Source organism: Triticum aestivum, chromosome 1A (genome assembly GCF_018294505.1).
Source record: "Triticum aestivum cultivar Chinese Spring chromosome 1A, IWGSC CS RefSeq v2.1, whole genome shotgun sequence".
Taxonomy (NCBI): domain Eukaryota; kingdom Viridiplantae; phylum Streptophyta; class Magnoliopsida; order Poales; family Poaceae; genus Triticum; species Triticum aestivum.
Window position 1 is genome coordinate 264,968,590 of NC_057794.1, and position 11,938 is coordinate 264,980,527.

Sequence of the window (11,938 nt, forward strand, 5' to 3'; positions counted from 1 at the left end):
CCACGGGATACTGTTCATCTCCACCGTCGACCTCCTCCAACCTCCACAGGCTCCTCTTCATCCAGCCTCCACGGGCTCCTCTTCATCCAGCCTCCACCGCACGCTACTCCACCGGCTACTGTTCATCCACCCCTCCACTGTCTACTGTTCATCCAGCCCTCCACACCACGGGGTACTGTCAACCACCCCTCCACGGGCACCCCTCCACCGTCTACTGTTCATCCAGCCCTCCACACCACGGGGTCCTGTTCAACCACCCCTCCATCGTCTACTATTCATCCAGCCCTCCACACCACGGGGTCCTATTCATCCACCCCTCCACGGGGACCCCTCCACCGTCTACTGTTCATCCAGCCCTCCACCACACCACGGGGTCCTGTTCATCCAGAGGCAACGCCATCACTCACTGTTCATCCAAACCCCCCCTGCAACGCTCACTGTTCATCCCATCAATCGGCTTCAGTTAGCAGCAGTAGCGAAGGAATCGCTCGATCGGGTTCAGTTAACAGCCATCGATCGATCGCTCGGGTTCAGTAACGCGTAGCCTGTAGTGCAATCGCTCGGGTTCCGTTAGAGCCCAACGCCTCGCTCGGGTTCAGTTAGAGCCAACGCCTCGCACACACGCACGTACGTGTACGAGAGAAACGTGCATCGCTCGGCCCCCGACCTCCCACCGTAACCAGGAACTCCTCGTAATTTTCCTTCCCCTGCTTCTACCACGGTTTTTTTCCGTCATGGACGGCCCAAAGAATGTCATGCAGCTGTGTCTCCGGCCCGCCCAGGACGAAAAGCCCATTTTCTATCATGATTTTTTGTCATAGAAGTAGGATCCCACCACATCTATGATGATACCGGGTTTTGTCACAATTATTGTCATAGAAGTGTCATATGTATGACAGAAAAAACTTTCTTTCGGCCCAAAATGTCACGGATGTGTCTTTTTTTTGTGGTGGCTATCTCTACTGCTTCACTATTGACCGCTCCGCCTTTGGTATCAACTCTTCCAGCTTCGGGACATGTTGGGCCAATCTCAAGTGCTGATCCCTCCGACTGCATCGTCAACTGATGACCCACAAGTATATGGGATCTATCATAGTCCTTCCGATAAGTAAGAGTGTCGAACCCAATGAGGAGCAAAAGGAAATGATAAGTGGTTTCCAGCAAGGTATTCTATGCAAGTACTGAAATAAGTGGTAACAGATAGTTTTGTGATAAGATAATTTGTAACGAGCAACAAGTAACAAAAGTAAATAAGGTGCAGCAAGGTGGCCCAATCCTTTTTGTAGAAAGGACAAGCCTGGAAAAACTCTTATATGATGTAAAGTGCTCCCGAGGACACATGGGAATATCATCAAGCTAGTTTTCATCACGCTCATATAATTCGCATTCGGTACTTTGATAATTTGGTATGTGGGTGGACCGGTGCTTGAGTGTTGCCCTTACTTGGACAAGCATCCCACTTATGATTAACCTCTATTGCAAGCATCCGCAACTACAACAAAAGTATTAAGGTAAACCTAACCATAGCATGAAACATATGGATCCAAATCAGCCCCTTACGAAGCAACACGTAAACTAGAGTTTAAGCTTCTGTCACTCTAGCAACCCATCATCTACTTATTACTTCCCAATGCCTTCCTCTAGGCCCAAATAATGGTGTAGTGTCATGTAGTCGACGTTCACATAACACCACTAGAGGAGAGACAACATACATCTCATCAAAGTATCGAACGAATACCAAATTCACATGACTACTAATAGCAAGACTTCTCCCATGTCCTCAGGAACAAAGGTAACTACTCACAAAGCATAAACATGTTCATAATCAGAGGGATATTAATATGCATATAGGATCTGAACATATGATCTTCCACCAATTAAATCAACTAGCATCAACTACAAGGAGTAATTAACACTACTAGCAACCTACTAGCACCAATCCCGGACTTGGAGACAAGAATTGAATACAAGAGATGAACTAGGGTTTTGAGATGAGATGGTGCTGATGAAGCTGTTGATGGAGATTGCCCTCTCCCGATGAGACGAGCGTTGGTGATGATGATGGCGACGATTTCCCCCTCCGGCAGGGAAGTTTCCCCGGCAGAACAGCTCCGCGAGAGCCCTAGATTGGTTCTACCAAGGTTCCGACTCGTGGCGGCGGAGTTTCGTCCGAGAAGATGGCTTATGATTTTTTTCCCATCGAAAGAGTCCGTATAGCAGAAGATGGCCACCGGAGGGCCACCAGGGGGGCCATGAGGTAGGGGCGCTCCCCCCACCCTCGTGGGGAGGGTGTGGCCCCCTGGTGAAGTTCTTGCGCTCAGTAATTTTTATATATTCGGAAAACATCATCCGTGAAGTTTCAAGACTTTTGGAGCTGTGCAGAATAGGTCTCTAATAGTTGCTCCTTTTCCAGCCCAGAATCCCAGCTGCCGGCATTCTCCCCCTTTATGTAAACCTTGTAAAATAAGAGAGAATAGGCAGAAGTATTGTGACATAATGTGTAATAACAATCCATAGTGCAATAAATATCGATATAAAAGCATGATGCAAAATGGACGTATCAACTCCCCCAAGCTTAGACCTCACTTCTCCTCAAGAGGAAAGCCAAAATCGAAAAATATGTCCACATGTTTAGAGATAGAGGTGTCGACAAAAATAAAATACAGACATGAGGGCATCATGATCATTCTTAGAACAACAACTCATATAATTCTTGTCATATGATTTCTTATGCTAGAGTAATAATTCAATCACAATATCAAGTATGAATCGTAAACTTCATTGAAAACTAACAAACTATAATCTCAGTCATTGAAGCAATTGCAATTTATCATAATATAGGAAAGAGTCAATGTATAAGAGCTTTTCAGCAAGTCCACATACTCAACTATCATATAGTCTTTCACAATTGCTGACACTCACGCAATACTTATGGGTATGGAGTTTTAATCGGACACAGAGAAAGATAGGGGCTTATAGTTTTGCCTCCCAACGTTTTACCTCAAGGGTAATGTCAGCAATAATAGTTCATGAAAACTCACATACAATTAGCCATATATACCAGGATCTTTCCAACATATTGTGCTTACCAAAGGATAAAATGTAAAAAGGAAGGGTGAAGATCACCATGACTCTTATGCAATGTAGGAGATAAAAGTAAAAGAAAGGCCCTACGGAAAGGGAAGCAGAGGTTGTCATGCGCTTTTATGGTTGGATGCACAAAATCCTAATGCGAAAGAACATCACTTTATATGTCCACTTGTGATATGAACCTTTATTATGCAGTTCGTTGCTTTTATTACTTCCATATCACACGATCGTATAAAGCTTATTTCTTCCACACCAATCAATCATACATATTTAGAGAGCAATTTTTATTGCTTGCACCGATGACAACTTACTTGATGGATCTTACTCAATCCATAGGTAGGTATGGTGGACTCTCATGGCAAAACTGGTTTAAGGGTATTTGGAAGCACAAGTAGTATCTCTACTTGGTGCAATGAATTTGTCTAGAATGAGGGGGAAAGGCAAGCTCAACATGTTGGAGGATCCAAGACAATATAATTTGTCTCAGATGTAAGAAAACATAACCCATTATGTTGTCTTCCTTGTCCAATGTCAACTCTTTAACATGTCATATTTTAATGAGTGCTCCCAATCATAAAAGATGTCCAAGATAGTATATTTATATGTGAAGACCTTTCTTTCTTTATTACTTCCTATTAATTGCAACGATGACCAAAACTATGTTTGTCAACCCTCAACAATTTTTATTCATCATACCTTTTCTATGTGAGCTCATTACTCTCCATAAGACTCAGATGATTTCTTTTTTTCTTTTTATTTCTTTCTCTTTTCTTTTATTCACTTAGGATCATAGCAAAATAATCAAGCCCTTGACTCAACACTAATCTTTATTATATAGCTCACGGACTCTATTACATAGAAGGATAATAAAGCAAAACTCGCAACTAGATCATACTAAGAACTTTTATTCTACTAGATCAAGATATTACCAAAAGGATCGAACTAAAAAAATGGTAAAGATAAAAGTGATGGTGATACGATACCGGGGCACTCCCCCCAAGCTTGGCAGTTGCCAAGTGGAGTGCCCATACCCATGTGATTGTGTCTCTCTTTTCGGGGATGGTGATGTGATGTTCTTGGCAATGATGCCCCTCAAGGTACGATTCTCCTCCTCAAGCTTGTTGACTTGCTGCTTGAGGTCCATTATTTCCTTTCGGAGTTTTCCTATAACAGCCAAAGCTCCCTGCACCCAAGGGTGCTGCATAGCTGCGGGAGAACCAGTGACACTCTTTTTCATATTCTCATTAAGAAAGAAATCTAACATTGCAAGGGATAACCGAGTTTGGAATAGCTGAGCTCTGCAGTTCTCCCATGGTGAATCCAGCTTGGAGGCGGGAAGTGACTTCTTGATCCTCTTCCATGGCATCTATCCTCTTCAAATCATCCTCCATCTCTTCCTCCATTGCTGGCCCAAAGGGGTCAACATGATCGTTTGTTGTTGATCCCGGTGCCGGATGAGACGCCCGGCTCTCCCCGACTGACTCTTGCGAAGACATCCTGCTCTAATCTGCAGCAGCAACATCTCGAACCAAAGACATGAGATTTTTGCGTGATACGGGAGTCAAAACCCCCGGGAGGTTATATAATGAATTTTTACCGACCAAAATACGCGTCTTGTCAGAAAACAGAGTCCGGAAAGCGCACGAGGTGCCCACAGGGTAGGGGGGCGCGCCCAGTAGGGTAGGGCACGCCCTCCACCCTCGTGGAGCCCTCGTGTCCTTCCCGGACTGCTGCTTATTTTTCTAATTTTCTAAATATTCCAAAACGGAGAAATATTGCCTTAAAAACAGTTTTGGAGTTGGTTTACTTACCGTACCACATACCTATTCCTTTTCGGAGTCTAAACCGTTCCGGAAAGTGTCCTTTATGTATTCCTCCGGGGTTACAGTTTCGATAACATTGGTTTCAACATTTATGGGATTACCTGAGATATAGTGTTTGATTCTTTGACCGTTAACCACCTTCGGATTGGTGCCTTCGAAGTTGTTCATTTTTATGGCACCGGAACGGTAGACCTCCTCGATAATGTAAGGACCTTCCCATTTAGAGAGAATTTTTCCTGCAAAAAATCTTAAACGACAGTTGTATAGCAATACATAATCACCTACATTAAACTCACGCTTTTGTATCCTTTTGTCATGCCATCTTTTAACTTTTTCTTTAAACAACTTGGCATTTTCGTAGGCTTGGGTTCTCCATTCATCAAGTGAGCTAATATCAAATAACCTCTTCTCACCGGCAAGTTGAAAATCATAAGTAAGTTCTTTAATATCCCAATAAGCCTTGTGTTCTAGTTTGAGAGGTAAGTGGCATGCTTTTCCATAGACCATTTTATACGGAGACATACCCATAGGATTTTTATATACAGTTCTATAGGCCCATAATGCATCATCAAGTTTCTTGGACCAATTCTTTCTAGACCTATTAAAAATCTTTTCCAAAATTAATTTGAGTTCTCTATTACTCAATCTACTTGACCACTATACTAAGGGTGATAAGGAGATGCAATTCTATGATTAACATCATATTTAGCAAGCATTTTACGGAAAGCACCATGAATAAAATGTGAACCACCATCAGTCATTAAATATCTAGGGACTCCAAATCTTGGAAAAATAACTTCTTTAAGCATTTTAATAGAAGTGTTATGATCAACACTACTAGTTGGAATAGCTTCTACCCACTTAGTAATGTAATCAACAGCAACTAAAATATGTGTATAACCATTAGAGGAAGGAAAATGTCCCATATAGTCAAATCCCCAAACATCAAATGGTTCAATAACAAGTGAATAATTCATAGTCATTTCTTGACGTCTACTAATATTACCAATTCTTTGACATTCATCACAAGATAAGACAAACTTACGGGCATCCTTGAAGAGAGTAGGCCAATAAAAACCAGATTGCAGTACCTTATGTGCAGTTCTATCTCTAGCACGGTGTCCTCCATAAGCTTCAGAGTGACACTTGCATAGGATCTGTTCCTGCTCATGCTCAGGTACACAACGTCTAATAACACCATCTACTCCTTTATAAAGATGTGGGTCATCCCAAAAGTAATGCCTCAAATCATAGAAGAACTTTTTCTTTTGCTGGTATGTGAAACTAGGTGGTATAAACTTAGCAACAATGTAATTAGCATAATCAGCATACCATGGAGCAGTATGAGAGCCATTTATGACATTTAATTGCTCATCAGGAAAACTATCATTAATAGGTAGTGGGTCATCAAGCACATTTTCTAACCTAGACAAGTTGTCTACAATGGGGTTCTCAGCTCCTTTTCTATCAACAATATGCAAATCAAATTCTTGTAGCAAGAGAACCCATCTAATAAGTCTAGGTTTAGCATCTTTCTTTTCCATAAGATATTTAATAGCAGCATGTTTAGTGTGAATAGTTACTTTAGAATCAACAATATAAGGTCTGAACTTATCACAAGAAAATACAACTGCTAAGAATCCTTTTTCAGTAGTAGCATAATTTCTTTGAGCATTGTCTAGAGTTTTACTAGCATATTGAATAACATTTAATTTCTTATCAACTCTTTGTCCTAGAACATCACCTACAGCATAATCACTAGCATCAGACATAATTTCAAAGGGTAAATTCCAATCAGGTGGCTGAACAATAGGTGCAGAGATCAATGCTTTCTTAAGTATTTCAAATGCTTCTACACAATCATTATAAAAAACAAATGGTATATCTTTTTGTAATAAATTAGTCAGAGGCCGAGAATTTTTTTGAGAAGTCCTTAATGAACCTCCTATAAAAACCGGCATGACCAAGGAAACTTCTTATACCTTTGATGTCCTTGGGACATGGCATCTTTTCAATAGCATCAACCTTGGCTTTATCAACTTCAATACCTCTTTCAAAAACTTTATGCCCCAAGACAATACCTTCATTAACCATAAAGTGGCACTTTTCCCAATTCAAGACAAGATTAGTTTCTTCACATCTCTGCAAAACTCGATCAAGGTTGCTTAAGCAATCATCAAAAGAAGATCCATAGACGGAAAAGTCATCCATGAAAACCTCACAAATTTTCTCACAAAAGTCAGAGAATATAGCCATCATGCATCTTTGAAAGGTAGCAGGTGCATTACATAAACCAAAAGGCATACGTCTATAAGCAAAAGTACCAAAAGGGCATGTAAAAGTAGTCTTTGATTGATCTTTGGCTGACACAGGTATTTGAGAGAAACCAGAATAACCATCTAGAAAGCAAAAATGTGTATGTTTGGACAATCTTTCTAGCATTTGATCGATAAAAGGTAAGGGGTAATGATCCTTTTTAGTACCTTATTTAATTTGCGGAAATCAATTACCATCCTATAGCCTGTAATAATTCTTTGAGGAATCAATTCATCTTTATCATTAGGAACAATAGTAATACCTCCCTTCTTAGGGACACAATGGACATGACTTACCCACCGACTATCAGCAACGACATAAATTATACCTGCCTCATGGAGCTTTAGTATCTCCTTTCTTACCACTTATTTCATTTTAGGATTCAGTCGGCGTTGATGATCACGAACTGGTTTAGCATCTTCTTCCAAATTAAGTTTATGTTGACATAGAGTGGGACTAATTCCCTTAAGATCATCAAGATTATACCCAATAGCAGCACGGTGCTTCTTCAGAATTTTTAATAATCTCTCTTCTTCATGTTCTGAAAGGTTAGCACTAATAATAACAGGGTATATCTTTTTCTCACCAAGATAAGCATATTTAAGAGTATCAGGTAACGGTTTAAGATCAAACATGGGATCACCCTTGGGTGGAGGGGGATCCCCTAGGATTTCAACAGGTAAATTGTTTTTCAGAATAGGTTCCCGTTTAAAGAATACTTCATCTAATTCCCTTCTTTCATTCATAAACATATCATTTTCATGGTCTAGCAAGTATTGTTCTAAAGGATCACTAGGAGGTACGGAAATAGAAGAAAGACCAATAATTTCATCCTTACTAGGCAATTCTTATTCACGGTGTTGTCTACTAAATTTAGAAAAATTAAATTCATGAGTCATATCATCTAAACCGATAGTAACAACATCTCTTTTGCAATCTATGGTAGCATTAACAGTATTTAAGAAGGGTCTACCAAATATAATGGGACAAAAGCTATCTTGTGGGGAACCAAGAACAAGAAAATCAGAAGGATATTTAGTTTTCCCACACAAGACTTCACATCTCTAACAATTCCCATTGGTGAAATAGTATCTCTATTGGCAAGTTTAATTGTGACATCAATATCTTCTAACTAAACAGGTGCAATATCATGCATAATTTCTTTGTATAAGGAATGAGGTATTGCACTAGCACTAGCACCCATATCACATAAGCCATGATAACAAAGATCTCCTATTTTAACAGAAATAACAGGCATGCCTACCACAGGTCTAGGTTTATCTATATCACGGGGTTTAGCAATTCTAGCAGTTTCATTATAGAAATAAATAACATGCCCATCTATATTATCAGACAAGAGATCTTTAACAATAGCAATATTAGGTTCAACTTTAACTTGCTCAGGAGGTGTATATGTTTTAATATTGCTTTTACGAACCACAGTTGAAGCTTTAGCATGATCCTTTATTCTAACAGGGAAAGGTGGTTTCTCAACATAAGAAGTAGGAACAATAGGATCATTATAAGTGATAGTCTTTTCTTCAACTTTAATAGGTGCAGCTACTTTTACTTCTATGGGAGGATGATATTTGAACCACTTCTCCTTGGGGAGATCAACATAAGCAACAAAAGATTCAGAGAAAGAAGCTACTATCTCAGAGTCAAGTCTTTATTTAGTGCTAAATTTACGAAAAATATCGGTATCCATAAAAGATTTAACACAATGAAAACTAGGTGTCATACCTGACTCCTTACCATTGTCGAGGTCCCAATCTTCAGAGTTGAGTTTAATTCTTTCCAATAAATCCCATTTGAATTTAATAGTCTTCATCATAAAAGAGCCAGCACAAGAAGTATCAAGCATGGTGCGATTGTTACCAGAAAGCCTAGCATAATTTTTTTGAACAATCATTTCTCTTGAGAGCTCATGATTGGGGCATGAATATAACATTGATTTAAGACTCCCCCAAGCTTGAGCAATGCTTTCTCCTTCGTGAGGCAAAAAATTGTATATGTAATTGCGATCACGATGAACAAGATGCATATGATAAAACTTCTGATGAAATTCCAATTTCAATCGTTTGTAATTCCAAGACCCCATATCATCACATTGCATATACCATGTCGATGCATCTCCCCTCAAAGATAAAGGGAATACCTTCTTCTTAACAACATATCTGGGTACACCTGCAAGCTTAAATAATCCACAAACTTGATCCACATATATCAGATGTTCATCAGGATGTTTTGTTCCATCTCCTAAAAAAGGATTAGCTAGAAGTTTTTCTAACATACCCGAAGGAACTTCAAAGCAAGTATTGTCATTTTCATTTTCATTTTCAGTAGGTTGAGGAACAACTCTTTGCTCTACTGGTCGGGGTGAAGATACCCCGAACAAGCCCCTCAGAGGATTACTTTCCATAGTAACAAGTGACAGTAAATTTCAGCACACTATATAAATTTTTCCTTACCAAATTCCACCTACCAAAGGCGCTTCACTCCCCGACAATGGCGCCAGAAAAGAGTCTTGATGACCCACAAGTATAGGGGATCTATCTTAGTCCTTTAGATAAGTAAGAGTGTCGAACCCAACGAGGAGCAGAAGGAAATGATAAGCGGTTTCCAGCAAGGTATTCTCTGCAAGTACTGAAATAAGTGGTAACAGATAGTTTTGTGATAAGATAATTTGTAACGAGCAACAAGTAACAAAAGTAAATAAGGTGCAGCAAGGTGGCCCAATCCTTTTTGTAGCAAAGGGCAAGCCTGGACAAACTCTTATATGATGTAAAGCGCTCCCGAGGACACATGGGAATATCGTCAAGCTAGTTTTCATCACGCTCATATGATTCGCGTTCGGTACATTGATAATTTGGTATGTGGGTGGACCGGTGCTTGGGTGCTGCCCTTACCTGGACAAGCATCCCACTTATGATTAACCTCTATTGCAAGCATCCGCAACGACAACAAAAGTATTAAGGTAAACCTAACCATAGCATGAAACATATGGATCCAAATCAGCCCCTTACGAAGCAACGCATAAACTAGGGTTTAAGCTTCTGTCACTCTAGCAACCCATCATCTACTTATTAATTCCCAATGCCTTCCTCTAGGCCCAAATAATGGTGAAGTGTCATGTAGTCGACGTTCACATAACACCACTAGAGGAGAGACAACATACATCTCATCAAAATATCAAACGAATACCAAATTCACATGACTACTAATAGCAAGACTTCTCCCATGTCCTCAGGAAAAAAAGTAACTACTCACAAAGCATAAACATGTTCATAATCAGAGGGGTATTAATATACATATAGGATCTTAACATATGATCTTCCACCAATTAAACCAACTAGCATCAACTACAAGGAGTAGTTAACACTACTAGCAACCTACTAGCACCAATCCCGTACTTGGAGACAAGAATTGGATACAAGAGATGAACTAGGGTTTTGAGATGAGATGGTCCTGATGAAGATGTTGATGGAGATTGCCCTCTCCCGATGAGAGGAGCGTTGGTGATGATGATGGCGATGATTTCCCCCTATGGGAGGGAAGTTTCCCCGGCAGAATAGCTCCGCCAGAGCCGTAGATTGGTTCCACCAAGGTTCCGCCTCGTCGTGGTGGTTTTTGTCTGAGAAGATGGCTGATGATTTTTTCCCATCGAAAGAGTCCATATAGCAGAAGATGGCCACCGGAGGGCCACCAGGGGGCCCACGAGGTAGGGGGGCACACCCAGAGGGGTAGGGCGCGCCCCGCACCCTCGTGGGCATGGTGTGCCCCCCTGGTGAAGTTCTTGCGCTCAGTATTTTTTATATATTCGGAAAACATCTTCCGTGAAGTTTTAGGACTTTTGGAGCTGTGCAGAATAGGTCTCTAATATTTGCTCCTTTTCCAGCACAGAATCCCAGCTGCCGGCATTCTCCCTCTTTATGTAAACCTTGTAAAATAAGAGAGAATAGGCATAAGTATTGTGACATAATGTGTAATAACAGCCCATAATGCAATAAATATCGATATAAAAGCATGATGCAAAATGGACGTATCATCAACCCCTACGCCGACTGTATTCACTCTAATCACGTTCCAGAAGACCAGGCCGGGGCCAGCAAGGAAGCCATGATCCAGGCCGATTTGATGATGCAGTGCCTGAAGGAAGTGTATGAAGGCAGCAAGTTAGCTTATGACACCAGCACAACCTTTCAGGCGAATGTCTGAGTAAGTGCGATTGTAAGTTGATTTCCGATTGTGTTTTTTCTTGCTCATCTTGACTGTGTACACCCACTGGGTGTTTTTTAGTATGCAATCTTTCCACTCGGACCGGTCAGGACGTGCGAAGTGTGAAATTGATCCAGTGGGGGCACGCTGAGTGCACCCACTAGGTGTAGTCCCCGAGGCCGTAGTCGAATGTCTGATTCGGCAGGGGTGTTAGGGCATTTGTGTCTGTAGCTCTCCACTTGGGCCGATCAGGCCGTGCCGAGTGGGAAATTGGTCCAGTGAGGGCACGCTGAGTGCACCCACTGGGTGTAGTCCCCAAGACCGCCGTCGAATGTTTGATTCGGCGGGGGTCTTAGAACAAGTTGCTATGTGTTTTTTGGCTCGTCACTCAGATCAGTCAATCTGTAGCCGAATGGAGGTGAGTTTAGTGGGGGCACACTGAGTGCACCCACTGGGTGTAGTCCCCGAGACCACTATCGAATTTACGGTTC